We start from the raw sequence: 21,646 nt of genomic DNA on the forward strand, positions 1-21,646 counted from the left end.
ACCAAAGCATTCATGTTTTGAGAAGACACCTTCAAAACCTCAAGACTATGCTCCATGAATTTCTTCAAGGCCTTCACAGTTTTTGTAATCCGGTTCTTTATAAGTTCATTATCAACCTCTCCCTTTTCTTTGATGATTCTGACCACATCTTCAAGATGCTTCAAATCTCCCTTAATCATATCTTTTTCTGACCAGTCTAGAATTTGTTCTTCGTCCTCTACCTCACTAGTATCCTCTGGAACATCCTCTTTACCTTTAGTGTTGGTATCCTTAATCAAGTTCTTAATTTTATAATTTAAGTCTCTCTGTTTATTTTGAATATTGAAGATGTTATCAATTACCCAGTTCTAAAAATTGAACATTTCTAGGGTACTATTTCTGGTAGCATTCAAAATGGAGTCCACGTTCTCCATAACTGGAGCAGAGCCCACAGACCAAGGGTTTCCCTCCTCCATGTTGTGTTGAACATCATTCTTCCTATCTGAGACATAGGGGTTATTCTTTGCTTTTGGCTCTTCAACATCCTCTTTTCTCTACTCATTCCCTTCCTCACCCTCAACCTCTTTCTTCTGCTCATTCTCTGCCTCTTCATCTACCTCCTTCCCCTATTCCTCCTCAGAACTAGCATTCTCTTCCGTGTCTTCTTTAGCTTCATCACCAACCCTCAATTTCTTATGCAGAGGAAGATTAGAAGAATCTTCATCAGAATTAGAGCCATCATGACCCTTAGAAATGCGGGCATTCTCCACCAAGGGGTCTTCCCTATTAGCCCTAGCTTTACCCTTCAAATTCTTATAAATTAACAAAATAAGGCCTTGGTGAGCAATGGGGTAGGATTTAGGTTTTTTGGCATCGTCAGCCAGACTATCATTAAGGGAAGAAGCTAAATAGAAGGGAAACAAAATCTTTGAGCCATGGCAAAAATGGTTAAGGATGACAAAATGGTAATTGTAAACCTTTGAAAACCTTCCATCAACCGTAAGGTATTCCATTAAAACTCTCAACATTTTCTGCTAGAAAGAATTTACCTGGTGAGGGAGGTAGTAGGACACATTGTCCTTCTTAGTGAGCCAAGCCCTTTCTTCATCATTTTTAGGGAAATTTTTGGTAGCTTCCATAGAGAACTTGCAGTCTCTGTAAAATTTGGTGCCTTCCTTCTGCAATCCTATAACCTCCGCCACCAAATCTTCATCTAGCTTCCATGTCTGGCCAAACAGAGTGACTTTATTATTGCTCCGGCCCTTGGCAAAACCATGTGACACAGACTTTTTACTCCCGTGTAGTTTTTCCATGTAATCAGTGAATCCATATCTATGCAACCTTTGCCATATTTTCCTTTCGCTTTTCCAGTTTTCACAGCTGGAAGGCTCATTGTGATTAAGATTACACCCCATAATATAATGGCTATTCAAGTTGAAACCCTCAACAAAGCATGAAATACCCAAATGCTGAAGAAACAAGACAACTGGAATCAAACCCAGACGTTGGAACAAGATGTTGGAATCAAAAAACAAGGTGATTTTCTTGTTATTCGAATAGTCTTTTAAGACATTCAATATAAACCAACATTTAATATGATTAGGCTTGCCACACTGGTTCTCATTATCATAATTCCTTAAACAAGTAATCAACTGACACTCCACATCACTCCAATATCTGTCATTGAGATCCGAACCAAGAAAAACAATAATGAAATTAACTTGTACCATGGACTCTATCAAATAATAATTGCTCACGAACTCCCTTCTTACAAGAAACTTCTCTGATATATTTAGTATCCTCCTCTAAAAAAACCCCCCTCATTAGCTAATAAATCAGCTACCCTGTTACCCTCCCTTAGGGTATGGGTATGGAGAATAGTTGATGTTGTCATTGATGACAACCAACTAGAAACCAACTGGCAAACATCTATCAACCCACCGACAGTTACTAGCACCGGCAATAAACTTCTACATACACTGGCAACAACAATAATGCATACCAGCACTAAAGCTGACATGGAATAAACGTTTTATTGTTTTATATTGTAAAAATCTTTTGTACAAGCCGACATGGCATATTTTAAAAGACTCATATATATGTATGAGACCTTATAGGTCATTTTGTAAGAGGTAGAGGAGATGATAAAACAAGGATAGATGATATTTTGATATAGTTGATAGCGAAGGTTTTGGTAATAGACTAAGCTTAAACCGGTACTAAACCTAGCATAGATGATGCTGATCTAAAGCAGTACATTGTATTGGATTTTGATAATCCATATTTTAAAGTAGGGTATGGGTATGGAGAATAGTTGATGTTGTCATTGATGACAACCAACTAGAAACCAACTGGCAAACATCTATCAACCCACCGACAGTTACTGGCACTGGCAATAAACTTCTACATACACTGGCAACAACAATAATGCATACCAGCACTAAAGCTGACATGGAATAAACGTTTTATTGTTTTATATTGTAAAAATCTTTTGTACAAGCCGACATGGCATATTTTAAAAGACTCATATATATGTATGAGATCTTATAGGTCATTTTGTAAGAGGTAGAGGAGATGATAAAACAAGGATAGATGATATTTTGATATAGTTGATAGCGAAGGTTTTGGTAATAGACTAAGCTTAAACCGGTACTAAACCTAGCATAGATGATGCTGATCTAAAGCAGTACATTGTATTGGATTTTGATAATCCATTTTGTAAGTCAGTGAGACTTTTGTTTTGTGATTGAGCAGTGAGCTCTAGGTTGCTAGCCTTCCTGCATGGGCAGGCCCCTCATTGTAAGTAATATTTATTCATTGGCTAGTCAGTGAATATTGTGGGTCACAAATCCCACCAAGGTTTTTCCCACACTGGGTTTCCTCGTTAAATATCTTGTGTTATGGTGTGTTCCCTATGTTGTCTCTGCTATTCTTACTTATTGCATTAATTCTTATTTACCGGTACACTATTTTGAGATACAAAGTTCTTAAAGGGTTCAAATACTCTACTAACTGGTTAGACACTGATTCACCCCCCCCCCCTCTCAGTGTCTTTGGGACTGTCATCGATTCTAACAATTTTATCATAACTACATAATTTACCAAATGCGCTATAGTTTTAATCAAATATGCCAATAGGAAACTCATGTGCCAAAAAAAACCTACAGTACCATCAAACGCCCTAAATGAAATGTGCCAAAAGAACATTCATATATGCTAGAAGATCAATCAAAAGGGCTACAAGACTCATCAAATGCGCCAAACAAAAAATCAAATGCGCTACTTAAAAATTTGAGTGCATTAAAACAAGCAAAAAAAACCTAGCACGCAAAAACTGCGAAAAAATCACAGAAAATTCAACAAACTCATTTCAAATAAAAACATTTCACATGAGGGAGGTTAAAAATCAACTTACCGAAGGTCCATACACTGTTGGTCTCTCAAATTGGCGAGCTTTCTCTAATTTGTGGGTGGCATAATGTGGCACCATTTTCTCCAAGCTCTCCTTTTCACTCCACAAGCTCTAATCACCAAATGACAAATGTGCAAATGAGTTGGAGGGTGAGCCCCAAGGGTTTATATAGTAGGTGGTGATGCAAGAAGGGCATGCCACATGAATGGACATGTAGGGAATGTGGGTATGTTGTGCTCACCTCATATTTTCAAAAATCAAATCATTTTTATCAAGAGATCAATTTTGCAAAAATCCAAAAAAATCAATATATATATATATATATATATATCAAATTTTTTGAAAAATTCAAAAAAATCCAAATCGTCAAATTTTCTCAATTAATCTCCCGAGGGGGCATACTCACACTATTATCTGACAATCAGTACTTGGGGCAAATCAAAATTTTTATTAGCATCATTAAGAGATTTTTCTTTGAATCAACATGTGGACACACATCACTTCAAAGAGGGGCAAAATGTAGACACCTATTTTTGACCACCCAATTAAATGAATTTTATACTTTTTTAATTAGCATCCATCTAGCTATTAATTAAATTCACATTTAATTAATATATTATCCATTTTTCAACTATTAATTAAATTAATATTTAATTAATTCATCCCCTTCCTCTATTAATTAAATAAATTATTCAATTTATTTGATTTAATTCATCTAGCCGAATTCAAACTTTTAATTAAATAAATCATATTTATTTGATTAAATCCCCTTTTCACATTTAATTAAATATCCCCTTCACATATAAATAAATCAATATTTATTTAAATATCTATCTAAATGCAAGTTGCACCAATAATTGAAATAAATGAATTTTATTTTAATTAAAATCCTAAAAATCCTTCCCACTTGCATTTTCCTACAAACCTGCTTGCATGCTTAAACCTCTTCTAGATTCTTCTAAATCCTTTCCAACTTAGCCTAATCCCCCTCCTAATCATTTGCACAATCCTTAAGAAGGGGTCACTTTTCAAAAAACCTCCAAAGTCTTCAATAACCATTATAGGCTTTATCCCTTCTACAAGATAACCTCCAAAGTCTTCTCAAACCATTAATGGTTAACCCACTTGTAACCCTTGGTTAGAGACTTTCTCTCTAACTTAACCATCCATTTAACTCATGAGTCTCTTCAATAATTCATTGCTTTGACCATAGTTATCCTTTAACCCTTGCAAAAGAGTTTATCCCTTGGATAAAAGGATTATACATTAACTCAACCTTAACCAAACACCCTAGGGCAACCATCATGTCTCTTCAGGCATTTAATGCATCTTCTCTCCCCTCTCAAGCCTTTTCATATTGACACTTGTCAACATGGGATTGGTTTGAAAGTGTCACATGGATTGAGGATCATTCAATCCTAGCCCTTGTTAAGATAATTCAATCTTAACCATCCAATTGTGCATTTCTTCTATAAATAGACCTCATTCCGTAATTATCATGATCCCCCAAGTTTTATATATCTAGGTTATTGTCTATCAAGATCACCAAGTCTTAATTTTTCCTCTCTTTGTTTCAATCACAATCTCAAATATTTAGAAGCATTTTATTATTAGCATAGCATGTTTAGTTTCATTATCATAGCATAATATCAATATCATAGTAATCTTTGTTATCATCTTATAGATCTTAGTTGTATTTGCATATAGATAATGTTTATCACATATCACTCATTCTTGGAATTGTCATTCTAAAGGTCAGTTGCTCAATGATATGAGCGCAACCATGACTTGAGGAATCTTATTAGATAGAGAACAATGGGACATCTTGGAGGGATTGCTTATTTAACTTGTGTTATTTGTTAATATCCTTACATATAATGTTTCATTGGTATGCTTTTTATTCTTCTCTTTATTGACTAACCCCACATTTTAGGTATATAGTTCTAAATAACATGTGGGACCATTCTAAGAATAGGTACCCAACTATTTTGGCTATGAAGTCTCTAGATAAGTAGATAATGAAGAAGTTCTATGAGTGAAATATCTTGTAGGACAATGCAATTAGGGTAAGTGTGTAAGGTCAATTTTAAATTATTGATTACCCCTACCATCTTAACTAAAGTGGCATCTAGTTGAACCACTCCTTTATTCACAAGATCATATTTTATGCCAAGAAGATCAACAACCTTCTTGGGCATGACTGAACTACTAGCTCTCGAGTCTATCATATAGTTGTGAACTAAACTTTTTCCTATAATCAAAAAGATATAGAAAGGAGGTGGCTTCCTAATTTTTCTTGCATTTTCTTCCCCCTTAGGTTGTACTAAACTAGTAGAAGCTAGAGTTTTTCTTGCTGTTGTTGCTCACTCCTATGGATTAATATCCTTTAATGTTGCTTGAAGTAGATCTCTCTAAGATGGTATAGAAAGAGCATCCCACATGGATTCATTGAGGTTGGACTTCATTTCTTCCACAATATTGAAGGGAACACTTGTTGGCTTCAAAGGACCCTTGGAAACTACAAGGTCTGCCTTTGACATAGGAGCAACCTTTGGCTCCTCTGGCTTCTTGTTGCTCATTCTTGTATTCTAATTTGGGTTTGGAATAGCAATTTTGTCCAGTGTTTTTGGGAATGAGGTGTGTGTGGTGGCTTGAGAAGATGAAGCTTGAGGTCATGTGAGATGTGACACTTTCCATGATCCTCCTCTTCGATCTTGTGTTATGAGCCACAACATCATTTCTTGACTAGTTGATACCACAAAAATAAGACCTTTCCAATTGACAAAAGTTAAATCCCCTTGTAAATGGTTTTTATTGACCATGTTGGACTAATATTGTTCATGTTTTTGTTTTAAATTTGTTGGTTTATTTTGAACAAATAGAGCTTGAGAAAGCTATCCATTTTGACATGATATCTAGTTTTGAGATTGATTGCACGGGAATCACTAATCCGACTCTTGAGAAATATTTTTCTAAACTAGAACAAGTTCTTTTGAGTTACTTGTAACCTGATATCCCATACTATTCAAGGGAATTGGATTATTCCATTGGTTTTGTCCATGAAAAGAGGGTCTATTATGCTAATAGCTCTAATTTTGTGCTTGATACGATCAATTGTTTTGAGTTTGATGTCTTTTCATTGTCATCACCTAATTGTTAAGATTGTCTAACATACTCTTTAGCTCTCAAGCTCATTTGAGGATAGAGGATGTAGGGGATAGATTTACAGGTGGAACAATGACCAGAATGGGAGCCAAAGTATGTTGAGAGGTTGTAAACTCTAGAAATAAAGGCATTGGAGGCCTTGGGGATATCTTACCTACCTATATTAAACATTTTTTTCTCTTATGGCTAGATCATATGCATTTGGTAAGGAATCCCCACCCATTGACTAAATCATAACAACTACATGACTATTGATAGCCCTTAGAAAATATAAGAAAGCATGGTTGGGAGATGACTTCACTAGAGTAGGAATTCTATCACATGTCTTCTGAAATCTAAAATTTAAGTCATCCATAAGCTCATCGGGTACTATATTTACGGTAGTTAGATGTTCTACAAGTAATAGGTGATCAATTTTATCTTCAATTTTTTTTCATAATTTCTTACCTAATTCATCCCAATTGTGATTTGAGTTATGGAGTAAACCTCTACACCATTGTAAGGCCTTTCCTTTTAATTAAGATGCTAGTAATCTTATAGCTACATCATCTTGTTTGATGTCATGAACAACACAGATATTTACAATCTCTTGGATGTGTTCAACTAGAGTAATGGAAGCTTCTCCAATGAAATTGGGTATAATTTTTAGTGCAACTATTGGAATATCATGCTTTTGAGCTAGAATAAGAGAGCTTCCTTCATTAAAGGTAGAAACCACCTAGTTCCTAGGATTAGCCATATATAATAACAATCGAGCTACTAGAATCCTAGACTATGATGGTCTAATAGGTGGAGTATAATGAGATCTAGGGGAGTGATTAAATTCAACTTGAATACCCCTAGCTAGTGATACGAAAGATCTAATTCATCTATAGTTCAAAAATGAGAGTTTTACATACTAAAAAATACCTTTAGAAGATGACCTTGTTTGGATGTTTTGCATGAAGATGGTAGGTATAGTATGAGAACCAAGATAAGTACAGTGAGTCGCAAAGTGCTTGAAAATGAACCTCTTCTAGGTCACTATGCTAAGAGCACCACTAGATCCTTAGCATGAATGTTGAAATTCTTTATCAAGCATCATCTATCCAACAGGTTGATGAAGAACTTTGATGTTGAGTTGTCCCATCAAGCATGCCAGAAACTATTATCACAAAAGTTTACACCCTTTAATGAGCTATTATCTTAGACAACCTTGTGAAACATGGAAGCAACCTCCAAGTCTGGGACCTTGACAATTTAGGTTGAATCTTTAGAAAAGGCCAACTTCCTTTCCACTCAAGGTGCAGTGTTGAACCAACCCAACAATAGAAAAGCGTATTTTAAAACCTATTCTATTGATTTTTCAAAGGAAATGGAAGGAGTACAAAAAGGTAAATAGAGGTGATGCACCAAGATTGAAATTAGTCTTCCCATTCTTATGGTTGCACAAAACACCTAAGAAGGATACCCAAACATACAAAAATATTTATCTGTAATCTATCTTCGGGGAAGACAAGAATTTAGAACTTAATGTAATGCTAGGAGGGATTGGAAAATATCCACAAACAACACATAAGAACATTTAATATAACATACAATCTGGAAACAAAGAAAGAGAAACCATAAGTAGAAGGTGAGATTACACACAACTTACTCAAAATTAGAGATAAGGTAAAACAAATAACTTTATTGATATGAAGACAAGGCTTGATTATAGTTATAGAAGAGATTTCTATAAAAGAAAAAGTGAGAAGAACCCCTTGCAAGACTATAAAATTTGTCTTTATAGCTCAACCATAACTCAAAGTCACATTGAGTTTAGAAACCCTAACAAATTGGAGTTTGGTTATAGAGAGAATGAATCAAATAAAAAAATCTGATTTCTTGTGTGTTGGATCAAATTAATTCAAGCAGAAGAACAAAGATGGCAATCATTGTAGTCAATAAGGGCATGAGACTCCAAAAATCTGCATGACTATGTGACAAGGAGGGCATCTAGATGCTCTTTGATAAGAGAAATAGTTCTTCTGAAAATAATAAATGGGCATGGAGAGTATTGGAGAGTATCTGTTGAAGTAGATGAAGTCATCTTGCACTAGTTGGAAGTAATTAGAGAAAAAATTAGATCAAATTCAGGCTGTCGACAAGGTCAAAAATAAATGTCAACCTACTCTCGTCTAGTACCCCTGCTAGACGTTATGATTTGAATAACTCCTTCAATTTTGAATGTTGGTTGTTAGATCTACCCTCACATGAAAATGAATGGTCTTGATGCATCCCTAGGGTCCCATACAACATATCATATTGCCATCAGGGACTGAAGAGATGTAAAAAGAGTCTCTTCAATGGCCAATGAACACACTTGTCATTCATGTCAGTACCTAAAAATATTATAATTCAAAATGAAATGACTCCACAATGGTCTCTATCAACACTTCGCTATCACTGAACCCACTGCCTTATAAGTTGGATCATTGAAGAGACACTTGAACATCATAGAGATAACTTTTTGGTCTCCTTTATCTCTTTTAGGATGGGACATCTAGCTTTTAGAATTTATGAGAGAGATACCTCAACATCGTGGAGGTTTCTTTTTGGTCTCCTCAATTTTCGATAAGGTGGAACTTGATTTAGTAGTTAGGCTTTGGCAGGGTGATTTCAACACCTCAGAGAGACAAGACCTATAGTCTTACCGATGCCAAAGAACATACCATAGAGCATGGTGGCTTAGATTCATCAAGGAGACATATGCACTTCGAGGTGACACATTTAGGGTGTTGGCATTATGTTGTCATTGATGTCAATCAGTATGGGATGTCAACTGGTGTGCAAGTCATCTTTACCAGTATGCAGATTGTTGGCATGATGATGTCAACCGGTAAGTCTATCAACTAGTAAGCAAGAAAAACCAGTAAGTGTGGTTCGAGATAACATGTCCTAACCGACAGAACATAAAAGTGCACGCTATGAAGGTTAATCGGTTAGTGTATACCGGTAGCATGTTTCATCAGTGACTGAGTTTGAACTAGCACAATCAATTGAGCCAGATGATGACAGAGATGTAACATGGACTCCAGGTGGTGAACATGCAGTGGCAGGTGAATGGTGCGTCAGCAAGGTAGTTGTCGACTAGGTCTGTATTAAATGAAGACTATGAAAATCACGGATCGATTGCAGAGAATTGTGGCTCAAAGAAGATCAAAAGGCAAAGATTTTATTCTTTGACATTATGATCAAAGTAGGACATCTCATCATCTTGTTGATCTAGAGAAGGAAATAGCTAGATCATTTATTGTAATCAACAAAATCAAGACCGATGAACAGGGTCTAGTTTGCTAAATATAGTAAACGTTTATAGGAAGAATTAAAAAGGACAGAGCTTTTTTGTTGAGCTATTGTAGCTTGTCAATTCAAGAAGAGGAGATCTAATTTGATATGGATCATGATCGGCGAAGAAAACCCTAGGCACATAAAGTTTGAGTTTTTGTTTTGGTGAGAAAGCATGCATATAAATATGCAAATCAAAGAATTAAGTAGCAAGAGAGTATGTCAGATGTGTGATGAGAAAGTGTGATTCTGTCAAGTGAGAGTTGATCATTCTGAGTGATTGATAGAAAAAATATTGAATTGATTGAATGTTAGAAGAAGAACCAGTAAGAAGGGTTTAACTGGAAAGATTTAAGGTAATCGGTAAACAGTTATAGAGTTTAACAATATATTAAACCGACAGAGACTGAACTGGTAAGGTAGCAACAGAGACTGGAGGATAGTAGAGAAAGTATGAGAGAAGGTCCACCAAGATAGAAACTAGGTTGTAGAGGATTTAGATAGAAAGAATAGAGGACCGGTAGAGAAGAAGCAGTGTGACAGAAAAGAGTTCAACCGACAGAGAGAATTGGTTGCACCGGTTACAAAACTCATTTGTAACAAGGTGTTTATCATTGTATTGATTTTATATCTCATTGTATTTCACTGAGTGGGTGCTCAGTGCAAGGGTTGGTGCTCCTTGAGTTGGTGCTCAGAATAGATTAGGGGTTGGTTCTCCTTTAGGTAGGTGCCTATAAATTGCTAGGGGTTGATTCTCCTTAGGTTGGTGCCCTAAACATTATAAAACTGTTATTTCATTGTGGGGCTGGATTGGAGCAGTAGATCTCCAGTAGTATTTCTCACCGAGGTTTTTCCCACATTCGGTTTTCCTTGTATATCTGGTGTTATGTGATGTGCTCTTGTGTGTGGTTTCTTATTAGTGTTTTCATTTTCCTACCGACTACACACATTGTTTGAAATTGTTTATAATCATTGATTCACCACCCTCTCAGTGATATCTTGTGCTCTACATAGGGTCTCACTAATGCCAATGAATGTGGCTATTAAGACCTTATCAGAGAGAAATCGATGTGTCAGAGAGATGAAATTTTAGTCCCATTGATCTTTGATAGTTTGACAAATAGGCGAAGGTAGCTCGGTAATGGGTAATTAGGGGCAGATTAGAGAATGATTAAGGGAGCCCTTTGGCTAGTTGACTTAATTGAGATGACTAATCAAGCAATTCAACATGGAGTTAGAAGAAGGCCAAAAAGATGAAGGAATGAAGCTTAAGGGTTTAGGACTTAAGAATTAGGGTTCTCAAACTATTTAATCCATAGAGGGTTATGGTTATCCATTGAAGATGTGTCAGATCGGTTATGGCCTATGACCTAAGGGTGATATGAAATGTCAACAATAACCTAAACAAAATAGGTTGAAAAAGACATTGTCTTTACTAGTTTGTAATGTTTTTTTTACACCCTTTTATTTTATTTTTCTTGGTAGTTTATTTTCTGCCCCCTTCATTATATCACTTTATTTGCATTAAGTCAATTAAAAAAAACCCTAACAAAAAGGTGAAAAGGAAGGTGAAAAGTGTAGGGTATGTAATTTTTACCAATACATTTTTTCATCACTTGGATTTGCATGCAAACTATTACAAAGATGCATGTTAAAGCAAATAGTACATTTAAAAGTAATTATATAAGCACTCATAAAATGATATGATATGCATATAAATTTTAAATATTCTCCTAATCCATCTAAGATTTAAAGTGGTTCTCAACTATATTTTCTTTCAAATGTTAATGATAATAATGAAAAAGAATGTGAACTAGATCCTACCTACAAAAAAAGAAAATGATTCTATTTAAATAAAAAAAGCACCATGATTTCACTTGGACTAAAAACAAGAAAATGATGAACTAGTTAAGTTCCCTCTGGGTTGTCTTGTAATAGGGTCAGTAAGATGGTTGTGTTTCTTTGAATATCAAAAACAAGAAAATATGTGATCATGTAATTTAGTAAACCAAGCATCTAAGAATTATTAATGATAACATGATGTAATACTAATGATTTACCATAATATGGTTTAAACATCAATGCACACAAGAGGATGAAAAAATAGGCGCTAATAAATAATATCATGGGAGTACAAGACAATGAAAGAGAGATGATGAAAATCATGTATAAAGGGAAACATGTGCCCCCACCAATGAGGGAAATATGTTAAGAAAATGGTGTCTCAACCTTGGAATAACAAAAGGATACTATTGATAAATGAGAAAGGGGGTTGCAAGGTTGGGTACTCCCCTTGCAAGGTCTAGGGGGATGGCCCCCTCAGTGGAGGTTTGACGGCATCACCCCTAAAAGCCACATTTTATGTATAATTTATCATTGTAAATCTTTACTTTTTATCATCAAGCCTTAGATCTAATTATGGATATTGTATGGATTTGTTTTCCATAGAAACTATAACTAGGAATTTAGGTAAAGGCATCTAAAGAATCTAATTAGGCAACCATAAACCTAACAAGCTTATGATAAGAACTCCTAATTTAATCAATAGAAGAATGAAAGACAAAACATCAAAAGAAAACATAAACCAGAGCCCAGATGTTGCCTCCATTGACCTCCATTATGTTGGATGTTGTTGAGAAGATAGTTGGAATGATGTGTTGTCATTGATGTCAACATATTCTCCTATGTATTCCAGTATTTGAATTTGATGGAATGTATTGATTTAGCCTTTTTTTGTAGATGAGATGATACAGATTGGTATGTTGTATGTAGATGGTTCAATTCCATTTCCACAGGTCCGCATGATGTTGTGATCCAATTATGAGATCTAGTATTGAGGATGTTATTCAATTGTTCCTATTATTTAGTATTCTAGTTTGTGCTATGTACTGCTCCTGAATTGCTATATATTTATTTGTATGTGTATGTGTGGGATGAGTTATGGGCATTGATGTGTCTCCTCAGTTCAACTGATTCATGATTTGGAAATCCACAAGCGAATCTTTCAAGTTGACAGTCAGTTATGTTGATGTTCTTGAGCTCCAGTAATGAGATGATGATGATTCTCGTAATCTGAGTTGTAATGATTATTGTGGTACAATTCACATTTCTTGTGAATATCTCTAGATTGTGTTATATTCATATTGGTGGTCTGCATTGATTATAGTGCGCGTTATTGAATATTTTCTTTGTCTGGTGATGTTCTTCATGTTATATGACAATATTATTGGTGGTTGTAGTGCGTTGTGAATGATCAAGGTGTATTTTTTGGAGGTATTGCGTGTTTGAAGTTTTGATTTGGCTCTAGACTATGTCTTAGCCGATATTGTTTTGGGCCGCACATATTGTTATAGCATGTGAGATTATTTTGTAATTTGTTTTAAGGGTTTAGCTGACCTATATTTCATGGCTTGAGGGTTTGTATTAATAAATATAATAATCATGTAAGATGTATGTCTGCAAATGTCCATGATCTTTGAGAGTGTGTATGATCGAGTTGTATGTGTGAACAAGTGATTTGATCTTTTGGAAGTGCTAAGAAGAAACCAGAAGTGTCGTAGAGCAGACTGTGAGCTTAACCAAAACTGTACTCAAGCATATGGAGATGCTATTTTCATAGTTCATGTGATCTGGATTTTTGGTCGAATAATTTTGTAGGTCAGTAAGACTTCCTATAAGGTAGTGAGCCTTCCTTAAAGATTATAGCCTTTCTGGGTTTCTTATTTTGAGCAGTGAGCTCTAGGCAATGTCTGAATGCATGTGCATTCCCCATTGACTCTAACAAGGTATTATCTCATTATGGGTAGGTTCCCATCATGGTTTTCCCCTTAATTAAGTTTTCCATATCAAAATTCTTGGTTTTATATGTGTTATTAATGTGGTGTTGTTACATGCTTTAACTGTTTATTATCAGATCTGTTTTGTGGTTCAAGTTGCAGTAAGTTTTTGTGCAAACTGATTCACCCCCCCTCTTAGTTTGTTGCATTGTTGCCAACAATTGGTATTAGAGCTAGATACTCTAGAGGAAGCTTGACCACTTGAGGATATTTAGGATGGAAACCTTTTATTTCAAGAAGGATAGTCTAGTTTTGATGAAATAAACTACACTCTTTGGAAAATCCAGATGCAATGTCATTTGAGATGCATAAGAGAAGAGTACTGTAAGATTACTAAGAATGTATACAATGTTCCTCAGAATGGTCCTACTACTTCAGATAAGATAAAAGAAGCAAAATTCAATATTAGAGATAAGGAAGCATTGTTGAGCGCCTTGTCAGATTCTGAGATGACTAATGGGTAAAAGCACAATTTTGTGTCACACTTTTATAAAGGCACCGACCAACAAAACTATTGGTGTAATTATTTATTCATCTTGGATATAATTACACTTTACTTAAGTTTACTTAGGTTCATGCATAAAACTGTAGTTTGCATATGAGACACTTAGGGAGATGTGCATACATTGGGAGTAAGTATGTAGGAGAATTTCCATATTTTATGGTGTGATCTTGTTATTACTTTATCATATCCATTTATTATGGAGTGATAATTCCTTTGGTGGGTAATCCACCTCATGTGGAATATTTTACTATTTCTCCTGCCTACCCCTACCTACCCTTGCATCTCATTGAGCTACATGTCATCATTGATGCTCTCTTGTCTCTTAGCCTTGCCTTTATATGCAGGGTCATCTACATTGTATGTAATAATGATGATCCAATTGATATCTTTTGCATCTTAATAGGAATACAGTTTATTCTTGTCGTATTTTATCTCTCTTGTCATTATGCTATTTATTGGTCTTTTGATCTTGGTTTCTTCAAGCATAATCTCACATGGTATCAAAGCGGTTGGAGTGCGATTGCATGGCCTTTGGAGAGATTTTATTGCGTCCTTAACGGACGTAAAGAGGAAAATCTAAGGAGAAGCATCTTATGGAGGTATACTAGACCAAATTTGGCCTCACCATTGCATCCAAGTGGCTGTTTCCATAAATTTTGAGTATAAATTTGGCCTATTTTTGTGAAAATCAAATTTTGGGCTTGGAGAAAAAAATTTAGCCTATTGGGCTGTATGGTACGATTTTTTGTTAAAAAATAATTAGAATTTTTTCTATGATTTTTTATTTTAAATTTCATATATTAAAATCATAGTTTTTAAAAAATCATTGTGAAAGTTTTATATTTCAAAAAAAAATCAAAAAATATGCATATATTATAATTTTTTGGGGGCGTATCGGTGACCCCACCCCCCATCGTACCGCAAACTATACTTGTTGTGCAAGTCTGCTAATTCTTTCTTTGGGCCCAGTATCAGCATTGAAGTTCCCATAGGTGCTGACTATCTTCACCAGTGAATTTTCTCAATGACCACTAGCATCTTCAAGCTCTGACCTCCTCCATCATCAGTCGGTTCTTTACAACCCTCCCGGTTGCACTCCTGCCGACATATTCATTCTCGGTAGTTGTTGCTCCCACCCGCCATCAAGTTGTCGAGCCCCACAACTACGCACTGTCGGGCCCCACAACTACGCACTATCTCCCCGATGACTTATTCCCATCGCCATTTCAGTTCGTCGTGCTCGCGCCACCTAGGGTTTTCCTGTTAGGATTAATGATAGTCCCAAAGATACTGAGAGGGGGGGTGGATCAGTATCTAACTAGTTAATAGATTCTTTAACCTTATTAAGTATTAATTAATACAGTAAATAGGAACAATAAAGACAGCATAGAAAAAACACCATAACACAAGATGTTTAATGAGGAAACCCGGTGTGGGAAAAACCTCGGTGAGATTTGTGACCCACAATATTCACTCACTGGCCAATGAATGGATATTACTTACAATGTGGTGCCTACACATGCAGGAAGGCCAACTACCTAGAGCTCACTGCTCAATCTACAAAATGGAAGTCTCACTGACTTACAAATAGATTATGAGAATCCAATATAATGTATTGCTACAATTTAGCATGTGCTATGCCAGGTTCAGTACTGGTTTAAGCTCATACTATAACCATAAACCTTATACAAAATCTGCCTTAATATTCGCTCATCACTTCTACCATATCCATCATTTGTCCATCATTACAAAATGATTTACAAGATATTATACATATATGAGTCTATTACAATATACCATGTCAGCTTTACAAAAACATATTTACAATTAAATATAATAAACAAAAGTTTGTTCCTATCGGTTGGGGTGCTGGTATACATTGTTATCGCTACCGGTGAAGTGTTTTGTCGATGTCGGTGCCTGTCAGTGTCTTTACTAGATGAATGTTGGGTGGTTGCCTGAAGGTTGTCGGTAGGTTGCCATCAATGACAACACCATCATTTTTCACTAGAGTGTAGAATGCCAACAATCTCCCCCTTTAGCATTGACGACAACACTCATGAGAAAAATCCAAAAATTTGTTCCAAAAATAAAGTCCAATATTTTACCAAAAAGATGTGCTCCCCCTGAGCAGATGATCTCCTTTGATTAGCCATTTTTCTCTATCCACTACTCCCCCTTTGACATCAATGATAAAGGTTGTCAAAAATTGTCAAATGAATGCAGAATTTCACCTTGAAGTTTGTAACCGGTTGGTTACAATTTGAAATATGTTGGCCAAAACCAAGTTTAAACTATATGAATCTATTGTTGTCCTTCATGGTTGCCTCAGTTCTCTAGATTGTACCAGTGAGATGATGCATATGCTCCTCCGGTGACTTTTTCCCTTGAATTAATGCCTCAGAGATCTCTTTCCTTAGAGAGATAAGGTTGTTTAAATTTGGACTGAGTTTGTGCTTAAGCTCTCTGGCATTTGCCTTGATCCTTTCTTTCTCTTTCTCTAACTTCTCTATTTTTTCTTCAAATACTGCTATCTCCTGCTCAATAACTGATATAGGTTCAGATGAACCAATGATATTATCAGCTATATCATCTATCTCCTTTTGTACTTCGCTTATTTTCTTTTCAATATCCCGTGTTAACAGATGTGGCTTGCATGTGTCTCTGTATAGTTCCTTATACTCCAAAAATTATTTTATTTATTGCCGGTAAAAGTGTGTTAATGTGTTCCGTACACTTCTTTATTGTTTCCTCAAAGAATTTTTCTTTTTCTTTTTCCATTTTCTCTTTGAATGTTTCCTCATTTATTTGAGCAACTATTAAAATATTTCCAGCAATGAATTTAGACAATGTGTCTAACTGACTTAAAGAATCCTTTACTTGATCTAAATTGCATTTTGGTGCAATCATCTTAAGAATAGGAATAGTGTCATCAATTTCCTTATAGGCCAATGCATTACAATCAATTATCTTCTTTATTGAGTCCAGAAGTACCTCTGTCACATTTGTAGATCTGAATTCGCTCAGTGAAGTACCAGATGTCTGACCAACTACCTTTACTATCTCAGTGCTTGCAGTACTGGTAACCAGTTTGCTTGTTTCAACCGCTGGTAGATCAGTCTGAGTTTGCATTTCAACTAGCAATGGTTTGGGTTTCTCAGTGATTACTGTTTGTACTGTCTCAATGTGTACCTGTGTATCTGTCGGTTTCTCTTTTGGTTTCTCTGTGTTATCCACTATCAGTATCTTTGTCTCTGTCTATTTATCTGTGCCAACATCTACACTACCATTATTCATTTCACTATCCAAAGGTTTCTCTCTATGCACTGTTTGCTCTATTTGTATTCCAACCTCAATATTTTCTGTCGATTGCTCAATATTATCCTGTGCCTCTGTGTTATCCTTATCCACAGTAATGTTCACTTCCCAAGTATCAATGTTCATGGTGAATATAATTTATGACTCAGGGTTAGTGTCCTCATGTGGTGTGTCAACATTTTCAGTTATCGGTGTAGTAACCAAAGGTGGTGGTAGGTTGTCAATTACTTTTATATTTGGTAATCCACCAACTTTACCTTTTCCTTTGTCTTTATCCTTTTGATAAACCTTGAAATTTTTCTTAGGTTTGTTCACCTCTTCCTATTTTTCCTTCTCTACAAAAAAGATATCCCACTTGTCTGTTGTTTCCTCTGCAATTTTATTGACTCTACCAACCATTAGGCTTACATATCGATGACCACTTGAAAAAATTGATCTATTAGCTTCACTAATTAGTTCATCAATCTATTCTACAAAGTTAACTAGATGTACCACTAGAAGTTTTTCAATCTTGAGTTTCTTATCTAGCTCCATAACTGCAATCCTCTTAGCATCTAACCTTCTGTATAATTCATTAGGCAAATCATCTACAACTTTTATTAACACTTTCTTGTAAATGTCTAGATGTAGAATTAAGTTGTTCTCAATACTTTCCTTCTTAGAATCAGAGAATGTATTATACAGTTTGATCACATTTGATAAATTGCTGTCATCAGTGATTTCACTTAGTAAGTTATCCAAAGGTGGTATAACCTATTTTTGTTTCTTCTTTGGTGTCAACTTCTTTGTCGGTGGTCTTACTGCTTGTTGCTTCTGCCTTGTTTTCTTTGGTGGAGGAGAGGGTACCGGTGAGGGTTTTCTCTTCCTATCAACTCTCTTTAACTCAATAGGTATTTCACTTTCAGATGATGTACCAAGCGGTGAGATATGTGCCTCCGGTTGTAATCCTTCTAGGTCACTTTCCTCTAATTCTAGTTATGTTCAAGACATTTTCCTTTATTTCCTTTGCTTGTTTTGTTGCACTTCTTATGTACTTTTCTCTTTTCTTCCTTTGTTTCAGTGTGTGTACATCACTCTCAATTGATTTTGCATTACCAAAAACCATTTATGTGGGTTCTCTAGGTGCTTCTAATTGGGCTTTAGCATAAGTTTCAATAATATTTACATCTACTTCATACCCCATTTCAGTTACCCATACAGTTCTAGGTAGAACATCTTCCATCCATATTTCATCATTTTTAATCACAAAACATATTTCTTTGTTGTACTTGTCTACTACACTCTGTGGTAGTCTCTCTCTCTTTTTCATTTTTGCTTGGAAGGTTTTAAAATACTCAGTTATTTTGTTTTCTTTATTATTACCCATGCTGATGAGGATTTCTAGCAATTGTTTGCCTACCGGTATATCATATCCAAAATCTTTTTGTCCAATACCGGGAACTCCTTTTGTGAAATATAACATAAGACATACCAAAAGATTGCCAAAACAAAATGTTCCTTTCTTATCTCCTTTTATCTTTTTCAGGTTGTCTATTAATTCATCCTTTAGCCACTCAAATACATCTATTTTTGCATCATTATTCACCATATCATAAGAACTTTTAATGCAAAGACTGGATATTGAGTTAAGTCGGTTTGCATGTGTGGTCTTGTAGCCTAAGATCATGCTTATGAATCTGACATTTACATCCTTGATGTCATTTACTCTCATGGATATGCTATCATATGTTGCTCATGTTAAGGTCATGATTGTGTTAATAGGTACCTTCTTAGTCTTATCTGGCCTGCTACCAGTGGAGGGTAAACATGTCACTACCCTAATTGCTTCCTTAGTGATTTTGCAAACTAAATCTAGCCAAAGAAATTCTCCATGAACACTTCTAAGGACAATTCTCACTACCTCCTTAGGAAATTTAGGGATGTCCAAGATTTCCACAAAGCCTAAAGTTTCAATTACCTTGTGTTTGGGTTTGAGATTTCCATTTTCATCACAGATAACAGTTTTAAACATCTTCAACACTTCCTCAGAACCTAATTCCTCAATATTGCAATGAATATAAATTCTAGGGTCTTCAGCATAAGCAACACCTTTAGGAATTTTTGAAAATGCACCTATAGAATCATCTTGCTTAGCTATTTCGGGAATGATCTTAAAAATGGTCCTAGGGCGTTCCACAACTTCCACAACAATAGGGTTTGCAATAAATTTTGAAGCAGAAGAGGAAGCCATTGAAAAATACCTTAAGCTGCCTAATAAAGGTTGAGTGCTTGAGAGAAATCACTTCACTTCTTCGCCTTGGATTCCTTCGCTCGGATTTCGCGCTCTCTGAAAGTTTGAATTCTCGATGAATTGAAAAAGATGGAAAATCGATGATTAATAATGTCTTCTCTTCCAACAACCACATTAAATGCTTGCCAGTTAAGTGAAACTTAACACATCTACCGGTAGAGAAGAAATTCATCTTTACACCATCAACCGAGGGTAAACAATATGATATTCAACTTATTGCAATACCCCAAATGGGTTAGTTTTTAGTTGGATGAATTGCCCCCTTGCGCCAGGTTCATTTGTGGAGATGTAATAGGAACACTCATTGAAGGAATGAATGAAGAAGTCGGATTGAATGAAGGAAGAGGGTTGATTGAAGAAGAAGGATTGCCCCCATGACTGGTGATCATAGGTGGAATGTCTTGTATTGAAGTAGTCATTATGTTTGATGTAAAAGTAGGTATACTAGCAATAGAAGTTGTTAAAGGAATAGAATGATTGACTTGAGTAGGAGGTTGTGTATAACCTAAGGTTTCGGCACAACTTTTCAAAGGCATCACATTCGAATCCACAATGTGTGCAATACTACGCAAAATATCAATTCCATTCTTATTACTTTGAACCATACGTTTTAGACCCTCAATTAATGAAAGAGATTGACTATCGGGATATTCTTGAGACATCCATTGCTGAAAATCATCAAATTGGTTATCCAATTTCAAAAGTTGTTCTATAGGAACCTCATGGAGAGCTTCTTCATCATTAAGAGGATTAGAGGAATTACCCGTGTCCTCATTAAAAAGGCCATTCAAATTAGGTTCCATCTCCTCGGTAATTAAACCTTGGAAAGACTTAATTCTAAGGCTTCGTCTAACGGGAATAGTGTAAGTAGGGCTTATTGTTGTAAAACCCATGCACTAAAGAGAGAGAGAAGATTTTGAATTTTAGAGGTAACAAATTTCAATAAAATCAGCCAATCTCCTAGATTTAAGCTATTAAATAAAATCAGGACAATCTCCCAAAATTTTGGAAAAAATGTTAGGGACCGTGGCGAACAAAGTGCACACGGTCCTCGCAACTTTTTTCAAAATTTTCAGGGATGAAAGTTATGATGATTTTAAAGCTAATCTGAAAAAAATTGAGTGATTCTACAATCTGTAGATAGGCCAAAATACAGTTGCAATCTCAAAGTTGAACCCTACCAAGATTGTTGAAAAATGCAAAATTTGAATTTTGAAAAAGAGAGGGAAACTAAAATTTTGAATTTTATGATTTTAGAGGGAATACTAAAAGCAATGCAAGCTTTGAAATTTAAAAGTTGACTCAATTTCATGCAAAATTCAATTCTGAAAGTGGAAATCAAGGTTGTTACAATTAAACACTTAATTTCAAAAGTCACAAACTGCAAAAATTTGAATAAAGCATTGAAATTTCGAATGAATGCCAACACACTTTTCAGATTTAGGACAGTAAGAAACACAATTTTAACACAAATTTCAATTTCAACAATTTTTGAATGATTATAAGCCTTTATCCAAGCAATCACTAGACCAACTTTGACTTTAATTTTGAAAGTGTTAGAATTGATGAAATCAGCCAAGATTCTGGATTTTAGCAGAAAAATACAGTAAGATCTAGCTCCCAAAATTTCAGAAAAAATGTCGGGGACAATGGCGCTCAGGGTGCACACGGTCCTCGCAACTTTTTTCAAAATTTTCAAGAATGATAGATATTATGATTTTGTTGCGGAATCCAAAGTTACAGCCGATTTGGAGGTGTTTTGATTAGTGAAATTATCAGTCAAAGGTTGAATCAAGAGGGTTTTAAAAATTAGGGTTTTGACACTTAACCAC

The sequence above is a fragment of the Cryptomeria japonica genome, chromosome 11, assembly GCF_030272615.1.
Source record: "Cryptomeria japonica chromosome 11, Sugi_1.0, whole genome shotgun sequence".
Taxonomy (NCBI): Eukaryota; Viridiplantae; Streptophyta; class Pinopsida; order Cupressales; family Cupressaceae; genus Cryptomeria; species Cryptomeria japonica.